The sequence below is a fragment of the Eumetopias jubatus genome, unplaced genomic scaffold (assembly GCF_037043125.1).
Source record: "Eumetopias jubatus isolate StellerSeaLion01/CBP00866 unplaced genomic scaffold, mEumJub1_p1.0 scaffold_17, whole genome shotgun sequence".
NCBI lineage: Eukaryota > Metazoa > Chordata > Mammalia > Carnivora > Otariidae > Eumetopias > Eumetopias jubatus.
The window spans coordinates 69,884,607-69,904,544 of record NW_028274823.1 but is presented as its reverse complement, the minus strand read 5'-3'; the positions used below and the strand labels follow the sequence as shown (position 1 = coordinate 69,904,544).

The following is a 19,938-nucleotide window of genomic DNA, read 5'->3' as shown; positions in this document are numbered from 1 at the left end:
CTGGGCCACCCAGGCACCCCTGTTGTTTATTTTTAACAATTGTAAGAAAGTGCAATTTCATCCATTCTTATTTGTTCACTCTTCGAAGTGCCTATAAAGTGTCTTATCATTCGGGGCTGTTTTAAAATATAGTATATTAATAGGAAATTTCAGTTACAGTAAGGCCAACAGATCAGGAGATGACCAACACTGAAAATATAGTTTCTTACAGCACCCAAGAGGAGAGGCCACGCCATGAGGGAGGCCACACAAGAAAGCACCAGTAGAGAGGCAAAGAGAGAGGAAGGAAGTATAGGTAAGAGTCTTTACTGTGGTCTCTGAACGAAGTGTTAAAAAACAAGTTAACATGTCCAAAAATGGAGTCACAAAATGGTCCTCGGCCCCATGTCACCAGAGACTTAATAACAGTTTTGGCTCTCCCAGAAATGGAATCTTAACCAGTCACTCAGGAATCACCAGGTCAGCACTAGTGAAGTAATCTGCCTGGTAGAACCCAGCTACCCCCTAAAGGAAAGTGACCTTGCTACACCAATCTACTTTTGCTAGTATAACTTCCTTATTCCTGTTCCCTTCTGTCTATAAAAGTCTTTCATTTTATACAGCTTCTGGGAACTCCTTTCTGCTAGATAGGATTCTAACCGGCTTCATGAATTATGGACTAAAACCAATAAAATCTTTAAAATTTATTCAATTAAATTTTGTGGGTTTTTTTAAGTTTGTTTTTTTTTTGGTTTTTTTTGTTTTTGTTTTTTTAGATTTTATTTATTCACTTGTCAGAGAGAGAGAGAAAGAGAGAGCACGAGCAGGGGGAGTGGCAGGCAGAGGGAGAAGCAGGCTCCCCACTGAGCAAGGATTTTCGCCCCCCATGCCAAACTGGATCCCAGGACCCTGGGATCATGACCTGAGCTGAAGGCAGACACTTAACAGACTAAGCCACCCAAGGCGTCCCAAATTCTGTTTTTGTTTTTTTAACAGAAGGAACACGCAAGGCAGGGTAAGCAGGTTTAAGATCAGCTAACGAATAATTTCAGGGGTCTGGGGCATAAGGCTTTCCCTGAGACCTTCTTTCCTTTCCATAGGACTTACCCCTTCGAAAGGCGCTGGGCTACATTTATTGTCTGTCTCCCCTCCACAATGCCAGGCCCACAGGAGCAGCAGGGGCTTTGTCTGTCTTAGTCACTGCCCTGCCTACAGCCCAGTGCTGGGCACGTAGTAGAGGCTCAACAAATAGTGAATGAATGACACTTACTGTGACTCAAAATGTTCTTGTTTGTGGTTTCCTTTTTTGGGTGAATGTCTGTGCCCTCATCAGGGACTTTCACGTGCATAGTCGAAACTCTAGGACCTAGCACAAGCCTGACACATAGTGTTGTTGGATGCACTTGGGAGACCTTGGGCCTTGAAGCCTCAACCCAGCCCATCCCAAAAGTGTCACTGAAGGCTCTTGGTCTCTTCACGAGAAAGAATTCCAGGAGAGACATAACACAGCAGATGAGCCATACACGCAGGAAAGTTTATTAAAGTGAAAGTACACTCTCAAGATGTGAGAGCAGGAGCTCAAGAGACAGCAGGCTGCATGCCCCAGGGTTTGGGTTTCTATCTTTTACTGACAGTCTTTACAAAGGGTGAAATCTTCATTACTTGGGGACTAGATTTCTTGGAAGCAGGGTTTTGTGCTTTTTCTTCCTTATTTGGTCAGGGGTTTTCTGTTACGGCTCCTGCCGTCTTGGGCCTATCTGGTTTGATCCAGCTTCTTGTGTCTTTGTTTGGGAGTATTGCCAGGACAGGCCTCTGACTTCCCAGAAGGCTACCTCCACTTCCTCTTTACTGGCCTCCAGGCATCCTGTTAGAACCTAATTAACTGCCTACTCTAACAATAGTAGCTGCTCAATAAGCATTTCTGATGGAATAAATATGCCGGTTACTGTACTTAACACAAGGAACCAACCATGATAAACATCATTGGGGCCCTTAAGGGACTGACAATCTATTTTGAGGTTACAGTTACTTTAAAGAAATTATTAGAGAATCAGTCTGGTATATTATTGTCATGAAACAGTCTCAAAATTTAGTGGTTTAAAATAACTTATTATTATTTCTCATAGTTCTGTGTGTTGCCTTGGCTCAGCTGCATAGCTCTTGCTTAGAGTTTCTCCTGCTGCTGCCATTGCTGAAGCACCTCTCATCTAAACATTCAGCGGGACTGCGCATCCTAGATGGCGCCATCACACACTGGCAGGTGCTGCTGAGCAAGAGTTCTGAGAGAGAAATCAGAAGCTTCTAGTTCCCTTAAAAGACAGGCCCAGAACTGGCTCAAGCCTCACTTCCGCCATTCTCTATTGATCAAAGTAGTCACAAGCCAGACCAGATTTAGGAGGATGGAGGGAAAGACCCTGCCTCTTGAAGGGGGAGGGGGTGTCTTATGCATATAAGGCAGGGGGGAAGGAATTGATGATGTCTTTAGAAATAAACCACAACAAAGATTCCATAAGGGATACAACAATCAATCTGGTGCTGAGTGCCAGGGCCCAACACAATCTGGCTGTTTTCTGGGAGGTCACAGTTCAGCAGAGAAAACAGATATACAAAAAGGTCAGTCTAGAACCTTGTATGAAGGAGTAACTAGTGTGAAGCTTGGCCTTACCATAAACACAGAAAACTGGACAAAATATGAAAAACAACTCCTTCTGGTCATTGGAAAACAGGTGGTACAGGACAATGAGCCTGATGGGGGAACCATCCAAGACAAGTCTGGAGTTTGAAACCATGTGGCAAAGTACAATATGGATGGCATCAAGATTTGGGTTTTAGATCTTAGGCTGGGGGAATCTGTGTGATTTTGTGGACAGATGTGAGGATGATAAGTAGGTAGCACAATCAGGATTTGGTTTTTCGGGGTTCAACCCGAAGGCTGGATAAGAAGAAGATTTAGAACATTTCCAGTGAAGCCGTGCAGGACGTACCCCTGTCTACTCAAGGAGGGTCATAGATTTGTGCATACTTTGAGTGGATTTTGGTAGCTGGATGATCCTTAGCACTAGGCACTTAGTAGGTACTCATTTGCTAAATGAAGACTAGGAAACTACAAAGTTGCAGGAACTGAGGAATGGGGGAATGTAGATAGGCTAAATGTGGAAGAGAGGGTCTTCCAAGTTCTAAAGTATAGAATAAGGTATTTGGGGGCTGGAAATGTTGACATTTCAGTCCCTGGCTCCAGGGCTGGGGGTATTGTTCAAGATGTCCGGAGCATTAGGTTTCTTTAAGACATGGGAGAAGACATTGGGAAGATGGGAAATGCCTCTTAGGCACTTGGAATTGCACACCCACCCTTCTGACCTCAGCCCTGGGAGGTGGCAGTTTATTATGTTCAGGACTATCCCCAAATCAAGGCAGTTGCTTTCTCTAATTTTGTAACTTTGTGATGACAATGAGACATTTCCAGAATAAGAGACTAGACCTTTGGCAAACTGTTTTTCTAACTGCTTCATTCTTGATCTGGGACAATGCTAAATGACACATAGCTGTGCCCACTAAACACTCAATGTTCACACACCCATTAACTTTCACTGAAGGCCTTACGATCTAGACGGTTCCAGACACTGAAGTATAATAAGGGTGAAGCAGGCAGTGGTCACATTGCATGCAACTGAAAGCCTGGAGAGGGAGCAGGGGAAAAGTCAGTATAATATACAAAATATCCAGGGGTGATACCAACCAGGAAGGAAAATAAACACAGGAAGTATGTTTTACAAATTCATGAAAGTGAACAGCTTCAAGGAGCACACAGTGAAATGAGTAGCTGTTCCAAATAAAGAAAATAGTAACTACAAAGACCTCAAGGCTATGGTGGCTGCACCATGAGAATCTTAGCCTCAATTTTTCCTGCAGTCTTTATGTTGCACTTCCTGAAGTTATTGGTATCAGATTTCTAGGTAATTAACCAAAGCTTAGGTCACCAGACTCTTGAAATCAACACATTCAATTTCAGTTATTTTAAAGTGAAAACACAGAGAAAGCCGAATACCACATAATTTCATTCATAAGTGGAATTTAAGCAAAAAAACAGATGAATATAGGGGAAGGGAAAAAATAGGGAAGGAGGTAAACCATAAGAGAAACTGAGCTCTAGGAAACAAACTGAGGGTTGCAGGAGAGCTGAGTGAGGCGAGGGGGTACCTGGGTAATAGGCATTAAACAGGGTGTGATGTAATGAGTAACAGGTATTATATGCAAATAATGAATCATTAAATTCTACCCTTAAAACTAATAATACAGTATTGGTTAACTAAAGGAATTTAAATGGAGAATTAAAAAAATAAGCTGGAAAAAGTGAGAGAGCGTTTCTGAAGGATGTATTAATTTTGTAACAGAGGACAGAACAATATTACAGTGAAAAAAACAATGATAAGTAACATGACAGCTGAACATTCTCAAACCCAAGAAGGAACTTAATATACATTTTATAATACCGAAAAAGTACATCAAATAATTTCACGTGGATCGAATAAAAAAAAATCATCATCTTCTGTTAGAAAATAAATCATGACATGAACTTCGTAAATCAAGATTGAGGCCAGGCGTTTTCTAAAATAAAAAACGAACAGAATAAAAAACAAAATTTAATGTATCCATAATTAATTCATAAGTTCAAAACACAGGAGATTATTGCTAATTAATATGAAGTGAAAGCAGTCGAATAACAAAGAAATTAAACATGAAATAGGGACAAGAACAAACTGTACATTAAACCAAGAACACAGACTCAGAAAATCACAAAGCTAATTTAAAACAAAACACCAAGACAAAGACTCCAAACGATGCAGAAAACTAGAAGGGGGAAAAAACACAGGACAAACAGAAAAATGAATGGAAAAAATTACAAAAACACAATGACACCCGTCCGACGCCAACAGAAAAAAAGAAAGAGAAGAATTAGAACCCTGACGCCAAGGTTGCCCAACCTCGGGCCTCGAGGGACTCCTCGGCGCCAAAACCACACGCATGTACAACCACGCTCCCCGGAGCTAGCTTCCTCGCCAACACACCCTCCTCTGATTGTGAGTGGGCGGGGGGGCGGGTCTGTTATTACCATCTGCACCTGTGTCTGTGTCCCTGTCCGCATCCAGGTCACGGTCTGCGTGAGTCTGTCGTGGGGTCCGAGCGGGTATGTGTGTTGGATGCTCTGTCTGGGTCTCCCTCTCTGTGTCTCTCTTCCTCCGTGTCTACATCTCCCTCTCTCTGGGTCTCTGTCTTTCCCCGAGTGTCTGTGCGTTCGTCTGTGCCAGCCGTGCTCTCGAGTCTCTCAGTCGGGTCCTGGCGTCGGTGGGTGGGCGAGGGAAGGGTGGCGGAGGAAGGGCGATGGGGTTGGGCTGCTGAGGAGGGTCCCTGGCGGGCGCCGGTGGCTGGCGCTGGCTTTGAGCAAGGCGGGGTGGAGAGGCGGGAAGGCCTGGTGGCGGCCCTCGCTTGCCCTCGGGCGGAGGGTGGGGGACGGTGGGTGGGTGGGCGCGGAGAACACCGCGCGGGCCGCGCTCCCGGCGCCCCGACGCTCCCCTTTGCCATCTCGGGAGCCAGGCGGCGGTGGCGGCGGCGGCTGCCGGGACTGGAGAGTCCCCGTGCGGGAGAGTGCCTGGACTTTCGCGACAGGGGGGCGCTGCAGGCGCCCCCGTCCCCTGGGCCGGTTGGAAGGCAGGCAGGCGGGCAGGCAGGTGCAAGGCCCAGGGCAGGAGGGGGGGCGGGTGGGGAGTGAGGAGCGAAGAGCGGCAGGGCGCGGGTCGGGAGGCACAGAGCAGGCTCTTAGGGCGCCTAGTGGCAGCAGCTCACGTCTACGGCCATACCACCCTGAACGCGCCCGATCTCGTCTGATCTCGGAAGCTAAGCAGGGTCGGGCCTGGTTAGTACTTGGATGGGAGACCGCCTGGGAATACCGGGTGCTGTAGGCTTTTTTTCTTGGTCTTTTCTTGCCCCTTCGGCCTCCCTTCCCCTCCCTTTGCCGCCACAGCCCCCCCCCCCCCCGCCTTACCCAGCAAGGCTTCCTCCAAACACGCCCTGGCCCCCGGCCCCTCGCCACGCGCGCACCGCCCCGCGGGTCCCGGGCCCGCTGCGGGTGCCGGCTGCACGGGCAAACGGCCGCCAGCCGGCCCTTCCACCTGCAAGCCACCACGCCCACGCCCACTTGAACAAGGGCGGGCTGGGGGGCGGCGGGGGCGGGTGGGTCGGGGGGAGGCGGCGGGTTCGGAGGGAGGTAAAGGGGGAGGGCGGCGAGGACCGCGGCGGGCTTGGGGCGCGGTGGGGGTGGGGCCGGGGGTGGGGGAGGGGTGTGGGGGAGGGGGTGGGCGTAGGGGGCGGGGTGGGGGTGGGGGTGGGGGTGGGAGCGCGTATGGGACGGCACCCCGGCCCGGCAGGCAGGCGTGCCCTTCCGAGGTCCCGCGCCTCGGGCCCTCATCCACCGAGTCACTGGCCATTCCCCTGGGCCGCCCCGAGTGCCCAGGCACACCGGGCAACCGGCCCCATCTTCTGCCTGGGCACGCCTCCACCTTCTCCCCAGCAGCCCTGGGCTGCGCTTCCACCCGGGCGGGCATTCCCCCCCTCCCGGCGGATCACCGTCCCTTTGCCCCCGGGCCGGGGGTCCCCGCTCCGTGTGGGCATGATACAAGATGGCCGACCGCCCGGGCCCTCACCCGTTGGCACCCGGGACCACCCGTTGACACCCGACTCCGTGCTCAGTCTCCCGCAACGGCGAAGCGAAGAGCGAGGCTCGTTCGCTCATCGACACGGCGGGACGGCGGCGCGCGGCGCCCGACGAGCAAAAGCGGCCCCCCAAGTCAAGGACGAGAGCATAGGAGAATGGCCCGTACGCGCCCAGGGCCACAGAGGGTCCCGGGCAGGAATGGGGGCAGAGCGGGTTTCCTGGAGACTGGGCTGCAAGTCCTCGGGCCCCGAGGAGCTCCTGGGCGCCCAAACCACGCCCAAGGACGACCACCCTCCCCGGGGCCAGCTTCCTCGCCAACACAGCCTCCTCCGTGTGTGTGTGTGTGTGTGTGTGTGTGTGTGTGTGTGTGTGTGTGTGTGTGTGTGTGTGTGTGTGTGTGTGTGTGTGTGTGTGTGTGTGTGTGTGTGTGTGTGTGTGTGTGTGTGTGTGTGTGTGGTGTGCTGTGGTGTGGTGTTCTGTGCTGTCCTGTGCTGTGCTGTGCTGTGCTGTGCTGTGTGCTGTGCGGTGTGTGTGGGCTGTGTGTCTGTTTCTGTCGGGGGCACCTGAGTCTGAGTCCCTGTGCACATCCAGGTCAGGGTCTGCGTGCGTCTGTCGTGCGGTCCGAGCGGGTCTGTGTGTTGGATGCTCTGTCTGTGTCTCCCCCTGTGTGTCTCTTCCTCTCTATCTACATCTCCCTCTCTCTGGGTCTCTGTCTTTCCCCGAGTGTCTGTGCGTTCGTCTGTGCCAGCCGTGCTCTCGAGTCTCTCAGTCGGGTCCTGGCGTCGGTGGGTGGGCGAGGGAAGGGTGGCGGAGGAAGGGCGATGGGGTTGGGCTGCTGAGGAGGGTCCCTGGCGGGCGCCGGTGGCTGGCGCTGGCTTTGAGCAAGGCGGGGTGGAGAGGCGGGAAGGCCTGGTGGCGGCCCTCGCTTGCCCTCGGGCGGAGGGTGGGGGACGGTGGGTGGGTGGGCGCGGAGAACACCGCGCGGGCCGCGCTCCCGGCGCCCCGACGCTCCCCTTTGCCATCTCGGGAGCCAGGCGGCGGTGGCGGCGGCGGCTGCCGGGACTGGAGAGTCCCCGTGCGGGAGAGTGCCTGGACTTTCGCGACAGGGGGGCGCTGCAGGCGCCCCCGTCCCCTGGGCCGGTTGGAAGGCAGGCAGGCGGGCAGGCAGGTGCAAGGCCCAGGGCAGGAGGGGGGGCGGGTGGGGAGTGAGGAGCGAAGAGCGGCAGGGCGCGGGTCGGGAGGCACAGAGCAGGCTCTTAGGGCGCCTAGTGGCAGCAGCTCACGTCTACGGCCATACCACCCTGAACGCGCCCGATCTCGTCTGATCTCGGAAGCTAAGCAGGGTCGGGCCTGGTTAGTACTTGGATGGGAGACCGCCTGGGAATACCGGGTGCTGTAGGCTTTTTTTCTTGGTCTTTTCTTGCCCCTTCGGCCTCCCTTCCCCTCCCTTTGCCGCCACAGCCCCCCCCCCCCCGCCTTACCCAGCAAGGCTTCCTCCAAACACCCCCTGGCCCCCGGCCCCTCGCCACGCGCGCACCGCCCCGCGGGTCCCGGGCCCGCTGCGGGTGCCGGCTGCACGGGCAAACGGCCGCCAGCCGGCCCTTCCACCTGCAAGCCACCACGCCCACGCCCACTTGAACAAGGGCGGGCTGGGGGGCGGCGGGGGCGGGTGGGTCGGGGGGAGGCGGCGGGTTCGGAGGGAGGTAAAGGGGGAGGGCGGCGAGGACCGCGGCGGGCTTGGGGCGCGGTGGGGGTGGGGCCGGGGGTGGGGGAGGGGTGTGGGGGAGAGGGTGGGCGTAGGGGGCGGGGTGGGGGTGGGGGTGGGGGTGGGAGCGCGTATGGGACGGCACCCCGGCCCGGCAGGCAGGCGTGCCCTTCCGAGGTCCCGCGCCTCGGGCCCTCATCCACCGAGTCACTGGCCATTCCCCTGGGCCGCCCCGAGTGCCCAGGCACACCGGGCAACCGGCCCCATCTTCTGCCTGGGCACGCCTCCACCTTCTCCCCAGCAGCCCTGGGCTGCGCTTCCACCCGGGCGGGCATTCCCCCCCTCCCGGCGGATCACCGTCCCTTTGCCCCCGGGCCGGGGGTCCCCGCTCCGTGTGGGCATGATACAAGATGGCCGACCGCCCGGGCCCTCACCCGTTGGCACCCGGGACCACCCGTTGACACCCGAGTCCGTGCTCAGTCTCCCCGCAACGGCGAAGCGAAGAGCGAGGCTCGTTCGCTCATCGACACGGCGGGACGGCGGCGCGCGGCGCCCGACGAGCAAAAGCGGCCCCCCAAGTCAAGGACGAGAGCATAGGAGAATGGCCCGTACGCGCCCAGGGCCACAGAGGGTCCCGGGCAGGAATGGGAGCAGAGCGGGTTTCCTGGAGACTGGGCTGCAAGTCCTCGGGCCCCGAGGAGCTCCTGGGCGCCCAAACCACGCCCAAGGACGACCACCCTCCCCGGGGCCAGCTTCCTCGCCAACACAGCCTCCTCCGTGTGTGTGTGTGTGTGTGTGTGTCTGTGTGTGTGTGTGTGTGTGTGGTGTGCTGTGGTGTGGTGTTCTGTGCTGTCCTGTGCTGTGCTGTGCTGTGCTGTGCTGTGTGCTGTGCGGTGTGTGTGGGCTGTGTGTCTGTTTCTGTCGGGGGCACCTGAGTCTGAGTCCCTGTGCACATCCAGGTCAGGGTCTGCGTGCGTCTGTCGTGCGGTCCGAGCGGGTCTGTGTGTTGGATGCTCTGTCTGTGTCTCCCCCTGTGTGTCTCTTCCTCTCTATCTACATCTCCCTCTCTCTGGGTCTCTGTCTTTCCCCGAGTGTCTGTGCGTTCGTCTGTGCCAGCCGTGCTCTCGAGTCTCTCAGTCGGGTCCTGGCGTCGGTGGGTGGGCGAGGGAAGGGTGGCGGAGGAAGGGCGATGGGGTTGGGCTGCTGAGGAGGGTCCCTGGCGGGCGCCGGTGGCTGGCGCTGGCTTTGAGCAAGGCGGGGTGGAGAGGCGGGAAGGCCTGGTGGCGGCCCTCGCTTGCCCTCGGGCGGAGGGTGGGGGACGGTGGGTGCGTGGGCGCGGAGAACACCGCGCGGGCCGCGCTCCCGGCGCCCCGACGCTCCCCTTTGCCATCTCGGGAGCCAGGCGGCGGTGGCGGCGGCGGCTGCCGGGACTGGAGAGTCCCCGTGCGGGAGAGTGCCTGGACTTTCGCGACAGGGGGGCGCTGCAGGCGCCCCCGTCCCCTGGGCCGGTTGGAAGGCAGGCAGGCGGGCAGGCAGGTGCAAGGCCCAGGGCAGGAGGGGGGGCGGGTGGGGAGTGAGGAGCGAAGAGCGGCAGGGCGCGGGTCGGGAGGCACAGAGCAGGCTCTTAGGGCGCCTAGTGGCAGCAGCTCACGTCTACGGCCATACCACCCTGAACGCGCCCGATCTCGTCTGATCTCGGAAGCTAAGCAGGGTCGGGCCTGGTTAGTACTTGGATGGGAGACCGCCTGGGAATACCGGGTGCTGTAGGCTTTTTTTCTTGGTCTTTTCTTGCCCCTTCGGCCTCCCTTCCCCTCCCTTTGCCGCCACAGCCCCCCCCCCCCCGCCTTACCCAGCAAGGCTTCCTCCAAACACCCCCTGGCCCCCGGCCCCTCGCCACGCGCGCACCGCCCCGCGGGTCCCGGGCCCGCTGCGGGTGCCGGCTGCACGGGCAAACGGCCGCCAGCCGGCCCTTCCACCTGCAAGCCACCACGCCCACGCCCACTTGAACAAGGGCGGGCTGGGGGGCGGCGGGGGCGGGTGGGTCGGGGGGAGGCGGCGGGTTCGGAGGGAGGTAAAGGGGGAGGGCGGCGAGGACCGCGGCGGGCTTGGGGCGCGGTGGGGGTGGGGCCGGGGGTGGGGGAGGGGTGTGGGGGAGGGGGTGGGCGTAGGGAGCGGGGTGGGGGTGGGGGTGGGAGCGCGTATGGGACGGCACCCCTGCCCGGCAGGCAGGCGTGCCCTTCCGAGGTCCCGCGCCTCGGGCCCTCATCCACCGAGTCACTGGCCATTCCCCTGGGCCGCCCCGAGTGCCCAGGCACACCGGGCAACCGGCCCCATCTTCTGCCTGGGCACGCCTCCACCTTCTCCCCAGCAGCCCTGGGCTGCGCTTCCACCCGGGCGGGCATTCCCCCCCTCCCGGCGGATCACCGTCCCTTTGCCCCCGGGCCGGGGGTCCCCGCTCCGTGTGGGCATGATACAAGATGGCCGACCGCCCGGGCCCTCACCCGTTGGCACCCGGGACCACCCGTTGACACCCGAGTCCGTGCTCAGTCTCCCCGCAACGGCGAAGCGAAGAGCGAGGCTCGTTCGCTCATCGACACGGCGGGACGGCGGCGCGCGGCGCCCGACGAGCAAAAGCGGCCCCCCAAGTCAAGGACGAGAGCATAGGAGAATGGCCCGTACGCGCCCAGGGCCACAGAGGGTCCCGGGCAGGAATGGGAGCAGAGCGGGTTTCCTGGAGACTGGGCTGCAAGTCCTCGGGCCCCGAGGAGCTCCTGGGCGCCCAAACCACGCCCAAGGACGACCACCCTCCCCGGGGCCAGCTTCCTCGCCAACACAGCCTCCTCCGTGTGTGTGTGTGTGTGTGTGTGTGTGTGTGTGTCTGTGTGTGTGTGTGTGTGTGTGTGGTGTGCTGTGGTGTGGTGTTCTGTGCTGTCCTGTGCTGTGCTGTGCTGTGCTGTGCTGTGTGCTGTGCGGTGTGTGTGGGCTGTGTGTCTGTTTCTGTCGGGGGCACCTGAGTCTGAGTCCCTGTGCACATCCAGGTCAGGGTCTGCGTGCGTCTGTCGTGCGGTCCGAGCGGGTCTGTGTGTTGGATGCTCTGTCTGTGTCTCCCCCTGTGTGTCTCTTCCTCTCTATCTACATCTCCCTCTCTCTGGGTCTCTGTCTTTCCCCGAGTGTCTGTGCGTTCGTCTGTGCCAGCCGTGCTCTCGAGTCTCTCAGTCGGGTCCTGGCGTCGGTGGGTGGGCGAGGGAAGGGTGGCGGAGGAAGGGCGATGGGGTTGGGCTGCTGAGGAGGGTCCCTGGCGGGCGCCGGTGGCTGGCGCTGGCTTTGAGCAAGGCGGGGTGGAGAGGCGGGAAGGCCTGGTGGCGGCCCTCGCTTGCCCTCGGGCGGAGGGTGGGGGACGGTGGGTGGGTGGGCGCGGAGAACACCGCGCGGGCCGCGCTCCCGGCGCCCCGACGCTCCCCTTTGCCATCTCGGGAGCCAGGCGGCGGTGGCGGCGGCGGCTGCCGGGACTGGAGAGTCCCCGTGCGGGAGAGTGCCTGGACTTTCGCGACAGGGGGGCGCTGCAGGCGCCCCCGTCCCCTGGGCCGGTTGGAAGGCAGGCAGGCGGGCAGGCAGGTGCAAGGCCCAGGGCAGGAGGGGGGGCGGGTGGGGAGTGAGGAGCGAAGAGCGGCAGGGCGCGGGTCGGGAGGCACAGAGCAGGCTCTTAGGGCGCCTAGTGGCAGCAGCTCACGTCTACGGCCATACCACCCTGAACGCGCCCGATCTCGTCTGATCTCGGAAGCTAAGCAGGGTCGGGCCTGGTTAGTACTTGGATGGGAGACCGCCTGGGAATACCGGGTGCTGTAGGCTTTTTTTCTTGGTCTTTTCTTGCCCCTTCGGCCTCCCTTCCCCTCCCTTTGCCGCCACAGCCCCCCCCCCCCGCCTTACCCAGCAAGGCTTCCTCCAAACACCCCCTGGCCCCCGGCCCCTCGCCACGCGCGCACCGCCCCGCGGGTCCCGGGCCCGCTGCGGGTGCCGGCTGCACGGGCAAACGGCCGCCAGCCGGCCCTTCCACCTGCAAGCCACCACGCCCACGCCCACTTGAACAAGGGCGGGCTGGGGGGCGGCGGGTTCGGAGGGAGGTAAAGGGGGAGGGCGGCGAGGACCGCGGCGGGCTTGGGGCGCGGTGGGGGTGGGGCCGGGTGTGGGGGAGGGGTGTGGGGGAGAGGGTGGGCGTAGGGGGCGGGGTGGGGGTGGGGGTGGGGGTGGGGGAGGGGTGTGGGGGAGGGGGTGGGCGTAGGGGGCGCGGTGGGGGTGGGGCCGGGGGTGGGGGAGGGGTGTGGGGGAGGGGGTGGGCGTAGGGGGCGGGGTGGGGGTGGGGGTGGGGGTGGGAGCGCGTATGGGACGGCACCCCGGCCCGGCAGGCAGGCGTGCCCTTCCGAGGTCCCGCGCCTCGGGCCCTCATCCACCGAGTCACTGGCCATTCCCCTGGGCCGCCCCGAGTGCCCAGGCACACCGGGCAACCGGCCCCATCTTCTGCCTGGGCACGCCTCCACCTTCTCCCCAGCAGCCCTGGGCTGCGCTTCCACCCGGGCGGGCATTCCCCCCCTCCCGGCGGATCACCGTCCCTTTGCCCCCGGGCCGGGGGTCCCCGCTCCGTGTGGGCATGATACAAGATGGCCGACCGCCCGGGCCCTCACCCGTTGGCACCCGGGACCACCCGTTGACACCCGAGTCCGTGCTCAGTCTCCCCGCAACGGCGAAGCGAAGAGCGAGGCTCGTTCGCTCATCGACACGGCGGGACGGCGGCGCGCGGCGCCCGACGAGCAAAAGCGGCCCCCCAAGTCAAGGACGAGAGCATAGGAGAATGGCCCGTACGCGCCCAGGGCCACAGAGGGTCCCGGGCAGGAATGGGAGCAGAGCGGGTTTCCTGGAGACTGGGCTGCAAGTCCTCGGGCCCCGAGGAGCTCCTGGGCGCCCAAACCACGCCCAAGGACGACCACCCTCCCCGGGGCCAGCTTCCTCGCCAACACAGCCTCCTCCGTGTGTGTGTGTGTGTTTGTGTGTGTGTGTGTGTGTGTGTGTGTGTGTGTGTGTGTGTGTGTGTGTGTGGTGTGCTGTGGTGTGGTGTTCTGTGCTGTCCTGTGCTGTGCTGTGCTGTGCTGTGCTGTGTGCTGTGCGGTGTGTGTGGGCTGTGTGTCTGTTTCTGTCGGGGGCACCTGAGTCTGAGTCCCTGTGCACATCCAGGTCAGGGTCTGCGTGCGTCTGTCGTGCGGTCCGAGCGGGTCTGTGTGTTGGATGCTCTGTCTGTGTCTCCCCCTGTGTGTCTCTTCCTCTCTATCTACATCTCCCTCTCTCTGGGTCTCTGTCTTTCCCCGAGTGTCTGTGCGTTCGTCTGTGCCAGCCGTGCTCTCGAGTCTCTCAGTCGGGTCCTGGCGTCGGTGGGTGGGCGAGGGAAGGGTGGCGGAGGAAGGGCGATGGGGTTGGGCTGCTGAGGAGGGTCCCTGGCGGGCGCCGGTGGCTGGCGCTGGCTTTGAGCAAGGCGGGGTGGAGAGGCGGGAAGGCCTGGTGGCGGCCCTCGCTTGCCCTCGGGCGGAGGGTGGGGGACGGTGGGTGGGTGGGCGCGGAGAACACCGCGCGGGCCGCGCTCCCGGCGCCCCGACGCTCCCCTTTGCCATCTCGGGAGCCAGGCGGCGGTGGCGGCGGCGGCTGCCGGGACTGGAGAGTCCCCGTGCGGGAGAGTGCCTGGACTTTCGCGACAGGGGGGCGCTGCAGGCGCCCCCGTCCCCTGGGCCGGTTGGAAGGCAGGCAGGCGGGCAGGCAGGTGCAAGGCCCAGGGCAGGAGGGGGGGCGGGTGGGGAGTGAGGAGCGAAGAGCGGCAGGGCGCGGGTCGGGAGGCACAGAGCAGGCTCTTAGGGCGCCTAGTGGCAGCAGCTCACGTCTACGGCCATACCACCCTGAACGCGCCCGATCTCGTCTGATCTCGGAAGCTAAGCAGGGTCGGGCCTGGTTAGTACTTGGATGGGAGACCGCCTGGGAATACCGGGTGCTGTAGGCTTTTTTTCTTGGTCTTTTCTTGCCCCTTCGGCCTCCCTTCCCCTCCCTTTGCCGCCACAGCCCCCCCCCCCCCCGCCTTACCCAGCAAGGCTTCCTCCAAACACCCCCTGGCCCCCGGCCCCTCGCCACGCGCGCACCGCCCCGCGGGTCCCGGGCCCGCTGCGGGTGCCGGCTGCACGGGCAAACGGCCGCCAGCCGGCCCTTCCACCTGCAAGCCACCACGCCCACGCCCACTTGAACAAGGGCGGGCTGGGGGGCGGCGGGGGCGGGTGGGTCGGGGGGAGGCGGCGGGTTCGGAGGGAGGTAAAGGGGGAGGGCGGCGAGGACCGCGGCGGGCTTGGGGCGCGGTGGGGGTGGGGCCGGGGGTGGGGGAGGGGTGTGGGGGAGGGGGTGGGCGTAGGGGGCGGGGTGGGGGTGGGGGTGGGAGCGCGTATGGGACGGCACCCCTGCCCGGCAGGCAGGCGTGCCCTTCCGAGGTCCCGCGCCTCGGGCCCTCATCCACCGAGTCACTGGACATTCCCCTGGGCCGCCCCGAGTGCCCAGGCACACCGGGCAACCGGCCCCATCTTCTGCCTGGGCACGCCTCCACCTTCTCCCCAGCAGCCCTGGGCTGCGCTTCCACCCGGGCGGGCATTCCCCCCCTCCCGGCGGATCACCGTCCCTTTGCCCCCGGGCCGGGGGTCCCCGCTCCGTGTGGGCATGATACAAGATGGCCGACCGCCCGGGCCCTCACCCGTTGGCACCCGGGACCACCCGTTGACACCCGAGTCCGTGCTCAGTCTCCCCGCAACGGCGAAGCGAAGAGCGAGGCTCGTTCGCTCATCGACACGGCGGGACGGCGGCGCGCGGCGCCCGACGAGCAAAAGCGGCCCCCCAAGTCAAGGACGAGAGCATAGGAGAATGGCCCGTACGCGCCCAGGGCCACAGAGGGTCCCGGGCAGGAATGGGAGCAGAGCGGGTTTCCTGGAGACTGGGCTGCAAGTCCTCGGGCCCCGAGGAGCTCCTGGGCGCCCAAACCACGCCCAAGGACGACCACCCTCCCCGGGGCCAGCTTCCTCGCCAACACAGCCTCCTCCGTGTGTGTGTGTGTGTGTGTGTGTGTGTGTGTGTCTGTGTGTGTGTGTGTGTGTGTGTGGTGTGCTGTGGTGTGGTGTTCTGTGCTGTCCTGTGCTGTGCTGTGCTGTGCTGTGCTGTGTGCTGTGCGGTGTGTGTGGGCTGTGTGTCTGTTTCTGTCGGGGGCACCTGAGTCTGAGTCCCTGTGCACATCCAGGTCAGGGTCTGCGTGCGTCTGTCGTGCGGTCCGAGCGGGTCTGTGTGTTGGATGCTCTGTCTGTGTCTCCCCCTGTGTGTCTCTTCCTCTCTATCTACATCTCCCTCTCTCTGGGTCTCTGTCTTTCCCCGAGTGTCTGTGCGTTCGTCTGTGCCAGCCGTGCTCTCGAGTCTCTCAGTCGGGTCCTGGCGTCGGTGGGTGGGCGAGGGAAGGGTGGCGGAGGAAGGGCGATGGGGTTGGGCTGCTGAGGAGGGTCCCTGGCGGGCGCCGGTGGCTGGCGCTGGCTTTGAGCAAGGCGGGGTGGAGAGGCGGGAAGGCCTGGTGGCGGCCCTCGCTTGCCCTCGGGCGGAGGGTGGGGGACGGTGGGTGGGTGGGCGCGGAGAACACCGCGCGGGCCGCGCTCCCGGCGCCCCGACGCTCCCCTTTGCCATCTCGGGAGCCAGGCGGCGGTGGCGGCGGCGGCTGCCGGGACTGGAGAGTCCCCGTGCGGGAGAGTGCCTGGACTTTCGCGACAGGGGGGCGCTGCAGGCGCCCCCGTCCCCTGGGCCGGTTGGAAGGCAGGCAGGCGGGCAGGCAGGTGCAAGGCCCAGGGCAGGAGGGGGGGCGGGTGGGGAGTGAGGAGCGAAGAGCGGCAGGGCGCGGGTCGGGAGGCACAGAGCAGGCTCTTAGGGCGCCTAGTGGCAGCAGCTCACGTCTACGGCCATACCACCCTGAACGCGCCCGATCTCGTCTGATCTCGGAAGCTAAGCAGGGTCGGGCCTGGTTAGTACTTGGATGGGAGACCGCCTGGGAATACCGGGTGCTGTAGGCTTTTTTTCTTGGTCTTTTCTTGCCCCTTCGGCCTCCCTTCCCCTCCCTTTGCCGCCACAGCCCCCCCCCCCCGCCTTACCCAGCAAGGCTTCCTCCAAACACCCCCTGGCCCCCGGCCCCTCGCCACGCGCGCACCGCCCCGCGGGTCCCGGGCCCGCTGCGGGTGCCGGCTGCACGGGCAAACGGCCGCCAGCCGGCCCTTCCACCTGCAAGCCACCACGCCCACGCCCACTTGAACAAGGGCGGGCTGGGGGGCGGCGGGGGCGGGTGGGTCGGGGGGAGGCGGCGGGTTCGGAGGGAGGTAAAGGGGGAGGGCGGCGAGGACCGCGGCGGGCTTGGGGCGCGGTGGGGGTGGGGCCGGGGGTGGGGGAGGGGTGTGGGGGAGAGGGTGGGCGTAGGGGGCGGGGTGGGGGTGGGGGTGGGGGTGGGAGCGCGTATGGGACGGCACCCCGGCCCGGCAGGCAGGCGTGCCCTTCCGAGGTCCCGCGCCTCGGGCCCTCATCCACCGAGTCACTGGCCATTCCCCTGGGCCGCCCCGAGTGCCCAGGCACACCGGGCAACCGGCCCCATCTTCTGCCTGGGCACGCCTCCACCTTCTCCCCAGCAGCCCTGGGCTGCGCTTCCACCCGGGCGGGCATTCCCCCCCTCCCGGCGGATCACCGTCCCTTTGCCCCCGGGCCGGGGGTCCCCGCTCCGTGTGGGCATGATACAAGATGGCCGACCGCCCGGGCCCTCACCCGTTGGCACCCGGGACCACCCGTTGACACCCGAGTCCGTGCTCAGTCTCCCCGCAACGGCGAAGCGAAGAGCGAGGCTCGTTCGCTCATCGACACGGCGGGACGGCGGCGCGCGGCGCCCGACGAGCAAAAGCGGCCCCCCAAGTCAAGGACGAGAGCATAGGAGAATGGCCCGTACGCGCCCAGGGCCACAGAGGGTCCCGGGCAGGAATGGGAGCAGAGCGGGTTTCCTGGAGACTGGGCTGCAAGTCCTCGGGCCCCGAGGAGCTCCTGGGCGCCCAAACCACGCCCAAGGACGACCACCCTCCCCGGGGCCAGCTTCCTCGCCAACACAGCCTCCTCCGTGTGTGTGTGTGTGTGTGTGTGTGTGTGTGTGTGTGTGTCTGTGTGTGTGTGTGTGTGTGTGTGGTGTGCTGTGGTGTGGTGTTCTGTGCTGTCCTGTGCTGTGCTGTGCTGTGCTGTGCTGTGTGCTGTGCGGTGTGTGTGGGCTGTGTGTCTGTTTCTGTCGGGGGCACCTGAGTCTGAGTCCCTGTGCACATCCAGGTCAGGGTCTGCGTGCGTCTGTCGTGCGGTCCGAGCGGGTCTGTGTGTTGGATGCTCTGTCTGTGTCTCCCCCTGTGTGTCTCTTCCTCTCTATCTACATCTCCCTCTCTCTGGGTCTCTGTCTTTCCCCGAGTGTCTGTGCGTTCGTCTGTGCCAGCCGTGCTCTCGAGTCTCTCAGTCGGGTCCTGGCGTCGGTGGGTGGGCGAGGGAAGGGTGGCGGAGGAAGGGCGATGGGGTTGGGCTGCTGAGGAGGGTCCCTGGCGGGCGCCGGTGGCTGGCGCTGGCTTTGAGCAAGGCGGGGTGGAGAGGCGGGAAGGCCTGGTGGCGGCCCTCGCTTGCCCTCGGGCGGAGGGTGGGGGACGGTGGGTGGGTGGGCGCGGAGAACACCGCGCGGGCCGCGCTCCCGGCGCCCCGACGCTCCCCTTTGCCATCTCGGGAGCCAGGCGGCGGTGGCGGCGGCGGCTGCCGGGACTGGAGAGTCCCCGTGCGGGAGAGTGCCTGGACTTTCGCGACAGGGGGGCGCTGCAGGCGCCCCCGTCCCCTGGGCCGGTTGGAAGGCAGGCAGGCGGGCAGGCAGGTGCAAGGCCCAGGGCAGGAGGGGGGGCGGGTGGGGAGTGAGGAGCGAAGAGCGGCAGGGCGCGGGTCGGGAGGCACAGAGCAGGCTCTTAGGGCGCCTAGTGGCAGCAGCTCACGTCTACGGCCATACCACCCTGAACGCGCCCGATCTCGTCTGATCTCGGAAGCTAAGCAGGGTCGGGCCTGGTTAGTACTTGGATGGGAGACCGCCTGGGAATACCGGGTGCTGTAGGCTTTTTTTCTTGGTCTTTTCTTGCCCCTTCGGCCTCCCTTCCCCTCCCTTTGCCGCCACAGCCCCCCCCCCCCGCCTTACCCAGCAAGGCTTCCTCCAAACACCCCCTGGCCCCCGGCCCCTCGCCACGCGCGCACCGCCCCGCGGGTCCCGGGCCCGCTGCGGGTGCCGGCTGCACGGGCAAACGGCCGCCAGCCGGCCCTTCCACCTGCAAGCCACCACGCCCACGCCCACTTGAACAAGGGCGGGCTGGGGGGCGGCGGGGGCGGGTGGGTCGGGGGGAGGCGGCGGGTTCGGAGGGAGGTAAAGGGGGAGGGCGGCGAGGACCGCGGCGGGCTTGGGGCGCGGTGGGGGTGGGGCCGGGTGTGGGGGAGGGGTGTGGGGGAGAGGGTGGGCGTAGGGGGCGGGGTGGGGGTGGGGGTGGGGGTGGGGGAGGGGTGTGGGGGAGGGGTTGGGCGTAGGGGGCGCGGTGGGGGTGGGGCCGGGGGTGGGGGAGGGGGGTGGGGGAGGGGGTGGGCGTAGGGGGCGGGGTGGGGGTGGGGGTGGGGGTGGGAGCGCGTATGGGACGGCACCCCGGCCCGGCAGGCAGGCGTGCCCTTCCGAGGTCCCGCGCCTCGGGCCCTCATCCACCGAGTCACTGGCCATTCCCCTGGGCCGCCCCGAGTGCCCAGGCACACCGGGCAACCGGCCCCATCTTCTGCCTGGGCACGCCTCCACCTTCTCCCCAGCAGCCCTGGGCTGCGCTTCCACCCGGGCGGGCATTCCCCCCCTCCCGGCGGATCACCGTCCCTTTGCCCCCGGGCCGGGGGTCCCCGCTCCGTGTGGGCATGATACAAGATGGCCGACCGCCCGGGCCCTCACCCGTTGGCACCCGGGACCACCCGTTGACACCCGAGTCCGTGCTCAGTCTCCCCGCAACGGCGAAGCGAAGAGCGAGGCTCGTTCGCTCATCGACACGGCGGGACGGCGGCGCGCGGCGCCCGACGAGCAAAAGCGGCCCCCCAAGTCAAGGACGAGAGCATAGGAGAATGGCCCGTACGCGCCCAGGGCCACAGAGGGTCCCGGGCAGGAATGGGAGCAGAGCGGGTTTCCTGGAGACTGGGCTGCAAGTCCTCGGGCCCCGAGGAGCTCCTGGGCGCCCAAACCACGCCCAAGGACGACCACCCTCCCCGGGGCCAGCTTCCTCGCCAACACAGCCTCCTCCGTGTGTGTGTGTGTGTTTGTGTGTGTGTGTGTGTGTGTGTGTGTGTGTGTGTGTGGTGTGCTGTGGTGTGGTGTTCTGTGCTGTCCTGTGCTGTGCTGTGCTGTGCTGTGCTGTGTGCTGTGCGGTGTGTGTGGGCT

At 63.3% G+C, this 19,938-nt stretch overlaps 7 non-coding genes across 7 annotated transcripts; all 7 read left to right on the top strand.

Moving 5' to 3' along the window:
* The first annotated feature begins 5,820 nt into the window (after positions 1 to 5,820).
* Positions 5,821 to 5,939, top strand: LOC148162219 (5S ribosomal RNA). The gene has a single exon (XR_015767179.1). It is a non-coding gene; the product is annotated as a 5S ribosomal RNA (ribosomal RNA).
* A 2,032-nt stretch (positions 5,940 to 7,971) lies between these two features.
* On the top strand, positions 7,972 to 8,090 carry LOC148162218 (5S ribosomal RNA). Its single transcript, XR_015767178.1, has one exon. It is a non-coding gene; the product is annotated as a 5S ribosomal RNA (ribosomal RNA).
* A 1,954-nt stretch (positions 8,091 to 10,044) lies between these two features.
* On the top strand, positions 10,045 to 10,163 carry LOC148162217 (5S ribosomal RNA). Its single transcript, XR_015767177.1, has one exon. It is a non-coding gene; the product is annotated as a 5S ribosomal RNA (ribosomal RNA).
* A 1,960-nt stretch (positions 10,164 to 12,123) lies between these two features.
* On the top strand, positions 12,124 to 12,242 carry LOC148162216 (5S ribosomal RNA). Its single transcript, XR_015767176.1, has one exon. It is a non-coding gene; the product is annotated as a 5S ribosomal RNA (ribosomal RNA).
* Positions 12,243 to 14,311: 2,069 nt separating this feature from the next.
* LOC148162215 (5S ribosomal RNA) lies at positions 14,312 to 14,430 on the top strand. Its single transcript, XR_015767175.1, has one exon. It is a non-coding gene; the product is annotated as a 5S ribosomal RNA (ribosomal RNA).
* A 1,961-nt stretch (positions 14,431 to 16,391) lies between these two features.
* On the top strand, positions 16,392 to 16,510 carry LOC148162214 (5S ribosomal RNA). Its single transcript, XR_015767174.1, has one exon. It is a non-coding gene; the product is annotated as a 5S ribosomal RNA (ribosomal RNA).
* A 1,971-nt stretch (positions 16,511 to 18,481) lies between these two features.
* On the top strand, positions 18,482 to 18,600 carry LOC148162213 (5S ribosomal RNA). The gene has a single exon (XR_015767173.1). It is a non-coding gene; the product is annotated as a 5S ribosomal RNA (ribosomal RNA).
* Positions 18,601 to 19,938: the final 1,338 nt, after the last annotated feature.